Source organism: Sciurus carolinensis, chromosome 13 (assembly GCF_902686445.1).
Source record: "Sciurus carolinensis chromosome 13, mSciCar1.2, whole genome shotgun sequence".
Classification (NCBI taxonomy): domain Eukaryota; kingdom Metazoa; phylum Chordata; class Mammalia; order Rodentia; family Sciuridae; genus Sciurus; species Sciurus carolinensis.
Genome location: NC_062225.1, coordinates 62471688 through 62485097, shown reverse-complemented (window position 1 = coordinate 62485097; position 13410 = coordinate 62471688). Strand labels below are relative to the sequence as shown.

Below are 13410 nucleotides of genomic sequence, written 5' to 3'. Positions count from 1 at the left end.
GGATTGTTTAAACAAATTCCCTTCCTTCTAGAACTTTCAAAGTATTTAATATTTGCATGATGATTAATCTCCAGCTCCAGAAGAAATTCCCAAAGGGAGAGACAACACAGAAGCATTTGAAATTGCAACAACATGGCAAAGTGCAAAGAGGGAACGTGCCAACTCCTCAGTTTTGGGGCCCATTCTCTCTGGAGAATTCTAAATAACAATGGTCATCCTGTTGAATATCAAACTGAGGACAGGATGACCAAGAGAACATAGTCCCAAACATTTGGAAAATACATCTATTAACAAGGTCAAAGTTACAGCAGCAATTAAGGGATTATACTATATCTCTTATTTATGCAGTGGTAGATCTTGAATACGTCAAGAACAATTTATTCTGTCCTTTGAAAGAGGTAACTCCTTATTCTCAGAACCCCATTCTTATTCTTCTAGTTCAAGGAGAGTATTTTCTTTTTCATTGAGCATTGGTGAGTACTTTCACATCAAATCAACTTTTTGTTGATAGACAGGCCTAGAGTGTTAGTATTAAAAATCAAAACAGGGCTGGGGATATAGCTCAGTTGGTAGAGTGCTTGCCTTGTAAGCACAAGGCCCTGGGTTCAATCCCCAGTCCAGCACCCCCCAAAAAGGAAGATCCTTAGTTCCTTAGTGGGCATTATTCTCAGAAGGGATCAAAGTAACTCTCCTGGGACCCCAGAGTTGTTGAGAGAGTGAGTTGTTCTAAGTGTGAGATTGAACCCTGACTCTCTCTGGCTTTCTATTTGGAGTTGTGATCTCTTCCTCTCACATGCTGTTAATCAGCTTTTTGTTGCTGGGTCAAAATACCTGAGACAGAATTTATTTGGGCTCAAGTTTTCCATGCAGGGTCAGTTGGCTTTGTTGCAGAAGCATCATGACAGAAGGGAGTGGTGGAGTAAAGCTGCTCAACTCATGGCAGCTGGAAGGAGAGAACAAAACACAGTCCCCAAGGGCATGTCCCCAGTTTCCATTACCTCCCAACAGTCCATTCAGATTATGAATTTCTGAGTGAATTAATTCACTGATGGTTAGTACCTCATGATCCAATCACTTCCCAAAGCCCCACCTCTGAATGCTGCTGTATTGGGGGCCAAGTTTTCAACACATAAGCCTTTGGGGGACATTCCAAATCCAAATCATAGCACACCCACGCCTGCCATTGTGATGCCATGTCCCTTTAGGCCCTCATCAGACACCAAACCAATGCATTCACCTCTTTCTTGGGTTTTGAACACCCACAACTATGAACCAAATAAACCTCTTTTCTTTACAAAGTTACTTTGACTCAGGTATTCCTTTATTATAAAAAGACAAATACGTCAAGTTATGCAAATGTAGAGTCAGTGCTGAAAACCTCTTCTTGTTCCAATACTTCATGCATTGATATATCTGTGATTGGCATCCCTATGCATAAATCTGTGTGCATATTTTAAAAAATTGTTTGTAAGGGCTGTGGGCATGACTCAGTAATAGAGCATATGCCATGTGCAAGGCCCTGGCTTCCACCCCCAGTTTAAAAAAAAAAAAGAGGAAAAAGAATCGAAGAAGAAAGAATAGAGTTTCTAGTATGGAAAAACTCATTAATAATCTACTGTATGTGAATGTTTATGCACATTTAGACTAAAATGGAAGAACAAAAAATGAAAACAACCATATTAGGGAACACGGATAAAGGAACTTTTCCTTTAAAATTTCTGAAATATTATTTTCATAATTAATATTAACTATTAAGCTCTTCCCTGCTCGCTGTTTTTGCACTTTTGGGTGAAGGGTTGTTTTTCAGAAGGCTGTTGAAGTCTGACCACTGAATATGATTAAAACATCACTGTCATTTGGTTAGATCTTGGTTTCTCAAATAACTTTCTGTCTCTGTGCTTTGAAAGGGTGTTTCATGAAAAAAGTTGAAAGTTCCATGTGGGTATCCACATTCCCATCACTGAGAGCCTAATATAAAGTAGTCATTCAGTGCATATTCATTTATAGTGCCTAAACATATCTATGACTCAGTTCTGAAACCCAGTCTTAAATGCATAGGTCATGGATAATATTTACCAACTCTGGTCCTCATACAGATTCATCTAATGTCCATCTTAGGGGGTTATTAATGTGTTAAAGATATTCGTGGAAAAAATGAAAGTGATGCATTCTATTTGTATTTATTCCTATTTGAAAGGCAAATTCAATTTTAGAGTACTTTTGATAAAACACCTTAGTAAAGGAAACTCCTCTTTAAAAATAAGTCTTCTGTTTTCAATCTAATACAATGTTTTTCTTATTGAATGGACTTCAGCCATTGATGGAATATGTAAATAATCAAATTCAGAGAATAATACTATAAAATGAGGTTCATAAAAGGTCAAATTTATCCCTAACTAATAGTACCTTGGAGTTGTTTCACTAATGAAAAGAGATGGCAGTGATTCATTCTCCTCCTTATCTGGTTCCTTAGTGATCAACAACCCATCGTAAAGATTCTTGGAAGGGTTCTGTCTGTATTCTGGATGGAATAGAGCAGGGACTGGTGAGCTTTTTCTTTAAAGAGCAAATAGTAAATAGTTTAGGGTTTAATATTCAAAACTGGTATTGTAGCATTAAATCAGCTGTTACGATTTGGATAAGAGGTGTCCTCTGGAAAGCTCATGGGTGAGACAATGCAGGAATGTTCAGAGGTGAAATGCTTAGATTAAGACTGTAACCTAATCAGTGGATTATCCATTTGAAGGATTAATAACCTGAATGGGTTACTGAGTGGAAACTATAGGCAGGTGAGGGGTAACTGGAGGAAGTAGGTCATTAGAAGTTCGCTCTTGGGGATTATATCTTGCTTCTCCCTCTCTCTCTCTGCATCCTGGCTACCATGAACTGAACAGCTTCCTTCCACCATGCCTTTCTGCTGTGGTGTTCTGTCTCACTCTGGCTCAGAGCCATGGAGTCAACTGACAATGGACTGAGACCTCTGAAATTGTGAGTCCCAAATAACCTTTTTCTCCTTGAGGTTGTTCTTCTCAGGTATTTTGGTAATGGAGATGAAAAGCTGATGAACATAAAGGTCATAGACCACATATATTTGAATGAATGTGACTGTTCCCAAAACTTTTACAAACAGGGAGCCAAGTGGATTTGGCTTATGGGCCAAGGTGTGAATAGGCCTCAAATGGAGCTAAATGAACGGCATGTTAAGCTGACTCTCAGGTTGCAATGGAAGGGTGTTGGTTAGGAAGGAATTTTAACTCCAGCTAAAGAAGGCAGTGTGTGTTAGGGTTCTACATGAGCAAGTTAGGTTTGCGTGTTAGGAAAAGTCGTAAGAAAACATGAATAATAATATCAGTCTTTATTAATCAACTAATGTTTATTAGGGCTTAATACTTCACCTGTTTAATCTCATGTGATCTTTACGATAGCCTTGAGGTAGGTATTCCCATTTTGTAGAGGAGGAAATTGAGGCATGGAGAGGTTACATAAATGTCTCAAAGATACACAGCTAGTATTATAGCTAAGAACCCAGATAGTCTGACTTTGGAGACTGCTTTTCCAACTGCATTACTATCTCCCCTCGAAGGGCAGAGCCAGGTCTAAAGACACCATGGATGAGGAGAAATAAAAGGGTATCTGTTTAGATACCGTAGTGTCTGTTTGGGTCGGAGGGGTTCACCATGTTGCAGATGGGCCAGGAATAGTGCCCTGGGGTGTACATTGTGTGGAGAAAAATCTCCAGAGTCTCTCACATTTCTGTATTTCTTCAGCCTTTGGATCAGGACTATTTTTTCAAAGATGTTTGCCTATTGAACAACCTTCCAAGACAGAGTTAATATCTCCCTCTGGAACAGAGAAAAAGTTTGTTTACTCCAGAGTATAATGAAAACAATGCCTCCATTTAGGGCAAAGTTGGGCAAGCCGACTGGTAGTTCGTTGGGGAGCTTCAGCTGTGAGGGAACCCCCTGTTTGTGCAGTATTTACCATGACCACTTTGTTACGCCTTTGAGACTCAAGAGGCAAGAGAAATGGATGTTAACACGAATCTCATATTGCTTGCTATGTTAAAGGTAATAAAACTGTTCGTCTTTGGTCTCGAAGTCGCATGTCTTCTGCAAGCATTCACAAATCTGTGGCAGGCAAACTTGTTATCATGGAAGCAAGGTAAAACCTCAGACCTTTCACAGCTCTTAACATTTACAGACACAACAGGTCAGGAAGGCGGTTCTGAAGGTCAAGGCTGAACACTCTTGGCTCGGCTTTGGGTTCATTTTCATTGTGGATGAATGAGGGCCAGGGTCCTGTACTGAAGCTGGAGTGAGGCAAGTCTCTGCAGGAACTGTAGTTCTTGATTACTTGACAAGCAGAAGGCTATGCTTCTCTGAGGAGTTCTAAAACTGGCCGCATGGAGTTAAAGATGCCCTGCTGATTCATAGGAATAATTTTTAATGAACCATAGCCGTCACACAAATATTACATTCCAGCAATCTAACACAGCGTACTGGTTCTCAGACCTAGTTGCTCATCAAAATCTCATGGTAATATTGAAACAATAAAACAGATTCCTGAGCACCACATCATATATGATGAACCTGAATATCTGGGGGTGAGGCTGAGAAATCAGTATTTTACAAGGGTTTCTGAGATTATTTAGATGCAGTCAGTCCTTGTACCGTTCTGATGTTAAGGAGTGAATTCTACTGCAGACAAATCCTGCTCTTCTGTATCTAAATTTCTTCATTTGTTACACAAGAACTGTGCTGTCCAATATGGCAGCAACTAGCCACATGTGTCTAATTAAAATAAAATCATCCAAAGGATAAAGTATGAATAAAATATGTGGGAAATGACAAAGAAAATAATTGAAAATAGAAATGGAAATGATGAAGAACCTCAGTAAAGAAGGAGAAAAGGAATTACAAGACCCAAATGTCTGTTCTAGACTTACAAATTAATATGCCCTCAATTCTTATTTTAAATGTCTTTACATTTAAATGTACTAAAGAAAAATAAAATAAATACAACTCTAATTAAATTTAAAAACCAGTTCCCCAGTTGCATTGTTTCTTGTCAAGTATGTAATAGCTGCATGTGGCCAGTGGTCACAGTTTCAGATACAGAGCATTTTCTTCATTACAGAAAGTTCTGTTGATAGAACTGCTCGAGAACATTTTATCATACTAGAAAGGAAGGACACTACCAAAGATTCAGAAGCCAACCCAAATAAGCTTCCATTGGCCAAAGTAGGGGTAATTGGAGCACTAATTGGGATAATAACTGCAATGGGTTGAAATACATTAAATATATTTAAATCTATGAGTTCATAATCATACTACAGTAAAAATTTATTGGTGACTTAATGGATACTAGGGAACCAAGTCACTATTGGAAAACTGGAAAATAAGGGGTTTATGACATTTAATCAATACTGTTCATCAAAGAAAGGCTGGATGAATGCTTAAGATAGTACTGAGATGCACAGCAGATGGTTCATTAGCAGGTCCCAGGACTGAGCACCTGCTGCCCATTGCTGTACCCAATTCAATAACGTATTCTTCTGTTGACTTTTCCACTTTTTTTTTTTCACTTTCCAAATGTCATACTCCTCCTGTACCCCGGGACCTTCAAATTACTACTGTGTACCAATCTCTAGCTCAGGTTCTGTTTTGGGCATTGGTCGGAGCACGGGAATTAGGGAAGCATCCTAATTCAGCTTCTTGAAAGAGAATCTAACATCACCTGGCATAAGAATTTAACTGTTTGGTTCAGATTCTACTCCTGGTTCAATCTCCTGGGCGGGGCTGCCTCTTCCAGAGAGGTAGGTGGAACTTAAAGTCCCAGAGGTAGAAAGGAGAGAAAGTTGAGGAAAATTGAATACAAACCTGCACATTCTAACAAGATTTTCCAGGTAATTTGTATGTTTAAATCAAAACATTCTACTTCAAGGGAAGAATACTTACCTGGCTCAGACACATTTTAAAGAAAGATAAGATGTTAATTCTAAAGGTCAGTGGGAAGTCCATTTGGGTAAGGGGAACACGCACACTGTTATATAGAGAGTTGGAAGAGGAAAAGTGAGGTTGAATATAGGTGAAAACACTTTAAATCCATAATAGAAAAAAATGGATAATATGCATCATATGGTGCAGAGTAAAAATCGCATAATATGGTGCCAGGTATAATAACTAGTACATGGAGTGTGTACAGGGTGTGCCTGGGTTATTGTACTCTGCACCACATACTTCAAATAATGTTTGAGTAGGAAAATAACACCCCAAATCAATAAAATGTGCCTCCACATCATTGTGGACATAGAGCGGGTTCTCATCAAGTGACTGTTAAATACTGCATCCAAGGCATTCATTGGTGGTGGGGGGTGTGTTTGTGAGGGAGGTAGAATTGGTCCTGGCAGTCCACCATTTTCCACTGTGTGCCCTGGCTTTTTCCGTTCCTCTCCCCAACCCTCTTTCATTGTTCCCCTTCAACTCACTACCCACCTCTCCTGTGCAAAAACTCTCAGTTACAGGCATGGTGCATTGGTAGATGTGTAATAACAGGCTCTCCAGAAAAAAATATCAAGCTCTGATTTGCAGTGTTTGCCAATTTCCATTGTATAAGTACTCCCACCATGGTTGATTGTAATCTGCCAACACTGAGCCTGGAGAAGGTACAAGCTGGCTCCAGTTTATCTTTGGACATAAGCGGAGGAAAAGAAAGAAAACCAAGGATGTAAAGGATGTTGTAGAGTGGCAGATAAGATTCCCAGAAGTGAGGTGATGTTAGCAATGACCTGGAGTGCTTCCTTTACTTCATTTACTATGATTCAGCAACACAGCTACCTCTTCAAGTGTAAGCAACCTGCACAGTGAGCTTGTCTGCTCTTCTTGGTCATGATTTTTCGCTGCTGTGACTAAATGACCCAACAAGAACAACTGTAGAGGACAAGAAGTTTATTTGAGGGCTCCCGGTTTCAGAGGTCTTAGTCCATAGAAGGTTGGCTCCATTTCTTGGGGCTTTAGGTGAGGTTGAACATCATGGCAGGAGAGTGTGATGGAGGGAAGCAGCTCACATCATGGTGATTCGGAAGCAGAGAGAGAGAGTCCACTTACCGGGCACAAATATATACCCAAAGTCACACCCCCAATTCCAATCCAATTCCAGCACCACCCTACTACTTCAGTTAACCCCTATCAGGGGATTAAATCCCTGATTGGGTTAAGACTCTTACAACTCAATCGTTTCTCTTCTGAACCTTCTTGCACTGTTTCATATGTAAACTTTTGGGGGACACCTCACATCCAAAACACAATATTCTGCTCCTAACCCCCCAAAACTCACAACCATCTCACAATGCAAAATACATTTTTTCCATTTCCAAGAGTCCCCATAGTCAACAGTTCTGAGATTGCTCAAAGTTCAAGTCCAAAGTCTTCTCTGAGGCTCAAGGCAATCTTACATTGTGAGCTCCTATGAAATTAAAAGCAATTCACAAGTATCCAATATATAATGGTACAGAGTAAACATTTCCATTCACAAAATTAAAGGCACAGAAAGAAGGAATGGGACCAAAGCAAGACTGAAATCCAACTGGGCAAACGAGTCCTATAGCTCCATTTTTGGATCTGGGGCATGTGGCATCATGGTTTCTCTCCAAAGGGCTTATGTATCTCTGCCCCTGTGGCCTTGTTTGTTGCAGCCCAAGTGGCCTTTCTGCTGGCTTGTCTCTGCTAGATTCCTGCAGCTTTCCTAGGACAATGTCTCACTTTACTGGTATTTCTTAATTTTGAGAGTCTCCAGTGCAGCTTCAGCTTCCTCTTCAAATCTCCACACTGACTTCTCAGGGGGTGCCCCCAGGGACTCCAACACTGCTGCACTTTGCCTGACCTCCCAGGCCTTCCTTTGAAATCTTGGTGGAAGCCTCCATAAACCCCTAACTCCAGCATTTTGCATTCCTGCAGAACCAGTACTATGTGGTTGGTGCCAAGTTCTGCTGCCATTAGTGACCAAGTCTCCAGGGACCCTGACTGCAACAACCTCCGAGTGCCTGAGCAGCTGAGTATGTTGAAAAAACTTCTTAGGCCCCCTTGTGCAAGAAGGGCGCCCCACTGGTCTCTTCTCAAGAGAATTTTCACCTTTACTCCCTTGAGTTTGAGATGGGTATGGTCTTGCCAGCTCCTGAGATGCCCTCAAACCATCTTTCTTACCATCTCTAGACAAAGTATTCAGTGTTTCTTTAGTGGCGGCAATGTCTTTAACAATTACAACTTCCTTAGCCCTAGTTTTACTTGAGCCTTTCAAGTCCACTTTTTCCAAATCTTTCTGCTCTGCACTGTCTCACAAATGAGCTTTTGGGGGACACCTCAAATCCAAACCATAACACCATGTGTAGACTAGGCTGTCATCCAATCTATTGTTTATTTCTTAGTTTCAATGTTACCGAGAACTTCTTTATTATGGCTTTTAAACAATCAGAACAGAGAAAAGGTTTTAGGACAGCATGATTGACGTGTATGCCATATTTATTGACGCTTCTTCCATAAACATTATGAAGGCTCTGGAATGCTCACACCTACCCTTGTGGATATACTGCACCCTCTTTCCCTGCTGGGGTGTGGTGCTAATGACCCCACCCATCCTTCTGAGGTACTGCACCCTGCTTCTCTGGCTATAGTTCAAGTCTTCACCTGGTTTCCTTGAACATTATCCAAGAGCTACATACCTGCCTTTCCTGAGAGATCTCTAGCTGGCAGAACTCCCTTCCCTTGGGGATATTAGCAAATAATACACATCTAACTTGCCATAGGATCTGGCAAGAAGTTTAGGTCAGTCTCCCTGCCCATAAGCATTGCCTTGGGGGCTCATGTTGGCTCTCTAAGGGCCTGATCCATGGCATCCTTGCGGGGTTCCCTGAGCTGCGTATCATGGATTCCGTGTGCTGCAATTCTGGGTCAGGGGTACTGCCTCTGGTCACCCTTACCTACGAAGCCCATACCTGAATTTCCCATAACTGCTCTGGTTGCTCACCTTTTTGTTGGAAAGCATCCAGTGCTAGGAATCCAGCTCACTGCAGACAGTCCAGATTAATGCATTTTAACTAGCACAAAAATTTTTTTGTGTAACCTTCTCTTTGGTTCTTCATTTGATTCATGTTGACTTACAGGAAAGAAACACTTCCTAGTGTAGCAAGTTAAAAGTGTTCAATTTTATGGTCCTGGTATCTGTTTAAATTATAACAGCTTGGTTAGTCTTCTCCTCAGGTGAATGTATCTTCATCTTCAGATTCAGGATTTGTTTTCTTTTTTCTTTTCTTCTTTTTGGGGCCAGGGATTGAACCCAGCAATGCTGTACCACTGGGCTATATCTCTGGCCCATTTTACTTTTTATTTTGAGACAGGGTCTTGGTAAGTTGCTTAGAATCTTGCTAAATTGCAGAGGCTGGCCTTGAACTTGTGATCCTCCTGCTTCAGCCTCCCAAGTAGCTGGGATTATAGGCATGCATTACCACTCCCAACTATGATTTGGTTTTTATTTATTCTGAAATAGAGACAGAAGTAGTGGAAGTTCCCTTCTTAATATCAGAACTGGGGCCTCTTCTCTGAGGATCAGTTCTTTTCCAGTCACTCAAAGTAGCTGCTCGTTAGGTTTATTTCTCTTTCTTTTTTCTTTTTTTTTTTTATATTTTTTCAGTTGTTGACGGACCTTTATTTATTTATATGCAGTGTCGAGAATCGAACCCAGTGCCTCACACATGCTAAGGCAAACGCTCTGCCATTGAGTCACAACCCCAGCCCAGGTTTATTCCATTTTCTTTTCATATGTTTTCTTCTCCAAGCACATACACTCCTCACCACCCTTCCTCACAAAGGCGGGGTCAGTTAACACCATGCAGAACATTCCAGGCATTGGCAGAGCTTTCCAGGTGACAGCTAATTCACAGCAGTTTTTGTGTCTCTTCAGGTTTGGAAAGGCAGCAAGGAAGAATAGAGGTCAGTGTGTCCTTCCTGCCAAATGAGAACCTTGCTCTGCCCACTGACCAGTCCATTCCAAGTTAAGGCCAAAGATCTCCGACCTGAAAAATACCTTTAATTCAGGCCCAAATCACACAAGAAGAAAGGACAACTTTTGCTGTCAGGCGTCAGAGGCTGACAAGACTGGAGCATCCTTGACCTTTCTTCTTTCTCTCAGATGTCCAGTGAACTTGGGTCCCATTTGTCCTGTAGTCCTCCTCAGAGAGCTCCATTCTACAATGTCTCTGGTGAGTCTGGAAGGCTGCCAATCTGGACACAAAAATGAGAGTGCCTGAGGGGAGAGATCATCCCGCAGTTTTTGGTTGTCAGAAAGTTGAAAATCATCAAATGACTCTAAAAAAAAAAGATGAAAGGGATCAACATTGTAAGCAGTTGTGAGATTGGACTGTCCAAGTCCCTGAGCTCAAGATGAGGCAGGAGCCACAACAGGGAAAATCCTGCACTGGAATTGGTCATATCTGAGCAAGGTTTCTGGGGATTTATCAGAGACACCAAGTTGAACGGGCACTAATGAGCTGATGACTCAGATGAGGAATGAGTGAAAGCATGGAAGTGGGATTGTAAAGTCCCCTAGGGACAGGCTTTGGGCCATGAGATGAGATTGGTTGACCCCTGTCCCCGTGAATAAGCTTTCAAACATAGAACTGAAATCAGCACTGCAAATATGCTCAGAAGATCTCTTAGTGCACACACTAAAACGAGTCAGCTCTCCTCGTGTCCCCCCACCCCCTTACTGCAGCGCTGTGGCTCAAACCCAGGCTCCTACACACACCCGGTAAGTGCTCTACTAGTAAACCACACACCCAGTCCTCTCCCTGGCTTTGATTAACGCCCTTGTTTGGACAAGGGACTAAGCTAGAAGTAGGCAGATATTAAAAGAGCAGAAACTTCCTGAGCCCAGTATGCGCAGGTATTCAGCAAATGCTTTATGGTTTACTACATAACACAGCTCATTGCCTGTGTGTGTGTGTGTGTGTGTGTGTGTGTGTGTGGCATGGGGCGGGGGGTGGGGGTGTTGTGTCCATGGCCTTTCAAAGAATGGATGGTCGTACACAAATGTTCAGGATGTCCCATAGTTGTATGTAGTGCCCAGTCCATGAATGGGCTGTTCTTCTGGGGTATGGCTTCATTTATTCCAAATGGATTAATGTTGGGTGTTCCCTTGACCTCAGAAGAGGTAAGACATAGCACAGGGCATTCATATGAATCATGCGGCCATTAACATACCAAATCAGGGAAGTAGCCATTCCTTCATCCTCCTCATTTCCAAAAATATCTTTCCAACATATTCTCTATTGTTCTGTCCTGTGCCTTAGGTCTTATTTATTTTGCCTTATAAGGCTATTTCGGGGTTTCAAGCTCTCACCGTAGGAAGATTTTCCTGCTGTTCCGCCTGAGCTGCCTTTTGCTTAATTTTAGTTCATTATGTCAGTAAAGACAGGGAGGACTTTACGGGGTGAAAGGCCCAATCATTTTGGGAAGAATGAATCATTCCAAGAACTGTGAGATGAGTTGGAAGGAGAAGGCAGCCGAGGAGCTGGAAGTTGGGGGTAGACGGGTTATTGAGAACAGCATCACAACAGTCTGCCTTCTCTCTTCATTACTCCCACTAGGGGGTGCCCAGCATTCCAGAATAATCACTAGTGTTAGGAAGTTGAGGTACGATGGGTCATTTCCTAATAACTGGCTGATACTCAGGATACACTTCCTGTATCTATGAAAAGAGACTTGGGTGTGTGTATGTGTGTATGTGTGTGTGTTTTCAAATGCACAGGTGCTTCTCAAACTGATTGTGGTGCCACATGCCTGAATTCCAGGCTGTGGCAGTAGGATTGTAAGTTTGAGACCAGTCTCAACAACTTAGGGAGGCCTTAAGTCACTTAGCAAAACTATGTTTCAAAATAAAAAATAATAGAAAGGACTGGGGACATAGTTCAGTGGTAAAGCACCTCTGGGTTCAATCCCCAGTGCCAAAAAATAAAATACAAAATGACTCTTAAGCATTTGAGAACTCTCAATCTGTACAAACCTCTGGCAATAACCAGAATTCTTTAGAACTCACTGATCTTGAAGTCAGTGGCTGGAGTAGCTGAGGACCAGAAAGTCTTCCTGGGCCCAGAAGATGTGGTGGCATGATGTTTTATTACTGGACTCAAGAAGTTGTGGGGCTAAGAAATGTGTATACTGAGGGGTTGATTGGAGGTCAGAAATGGAGGGAAGAACATGGATTAAGTAATAAGTAATATTCAGAAGCAGAGAGGGCAACAGGTATGGGATGAAGGCCACGGAGAAGGGAGGGTATTTTTTTTTTTTTTAATATTTTTTAGATGTTGATAGACCTTTATTTTATTCATTTATTTATATGTGGTGCTGAGAATCGAACCCAGTGCCTCACACATACCAGGCAAGCGCTCTACCACTGAGCCACAACCCCAGCCCCTGGGGAGGATATTTTGAGCGTCTCAAAACATCCAGGTTTTCAGAATGGCCACAGCAAAACTTTCAGGCATGAATTTTTTTTTTTTTTTTTGGTATCAGGGTTTGACCAGGGGCACTTAACCACTGAGCCACATCCCCAGCTCTTTTTTGTATTTTATTTAGAGACAGGGTCTTCCTGAGTTGCTTAGTGTCTCACTAAATTGCTCAGGTTGGCTTTGAACTCATGATCCTCCTGCCTCAGCCTCCTGAGCTGCTGGGATTACGGGATTACAGGAGTGTGCCACCATGCCTGGCTCAGGCGTGAATGTTTTTGTGCAAAGAACATGGACCTTAGATCTCGACAGATGAGTTCAAATATTAGCTCATGAATTCAATAGCCATGTGACCTTGGGAACTTGGGGAAGTTAGTCAACTTCTTTGCTTCTCAATTCTCTCATCTTCAAAACAGGACTAACAATATTAGGATTCACTGAGAATTTTAAAAATAAGACATACAAAACACTAAATAAATTGAGTCTTCTCCCTTTCTGTATTTGCTACTGGCAAATGACTGAAGGCAAGAAACATGTCCTTCCTTCAACATGTTCTTGGACCTCAAGGCCTTGGAGCTCCAGGACTACAACCCTGGTGCAGGAGGGTCCTCCTTGTTGTCTGGGGTTTTCTGCACTGAAGAACTTCAGCTAGCATTCAGGGAACTCCTGGACAGTCCTGGTCCCTCTGACCCTTTTGACTAGCTCTCCTACTTTGTAGACTTTGGGGCCATAATTTAGAACCCAGCCACCAGCTAGATTTTTGGAAGTCCTCTTTAGTCCTTTAATTTGGGGGAATTAAATTGTTTCACTAAGGTCTGAGAGTGCCACATCCTGGCCTAGACTCCAGGTGTAGTGCTCACTGTATTACCAGTTCACCCTTGCTAATATGACAGTGACTCAGTTCCTTATAGTCT

At 41.8% G+C, this 13410-nt stretch overlaps 1 non-coding gene across 1 annotated transcript; it reads left to right on the top strand.

Annotated features, from left to right (window-relative positions):
- Positions 1–548: 548 nt before the first annotated feature.
- Trnat-ugu (transfer RNA threonine (anticodon UGU)) lies at positions 549–623 on the top strand. Its single transcript has one exon. It is a non-coding gene; the product is annotated as a tRNA-Thr (tRNA).
- The last annotated feature ends 12787 nt before the right edge of the window (positions 624–13410 follow it).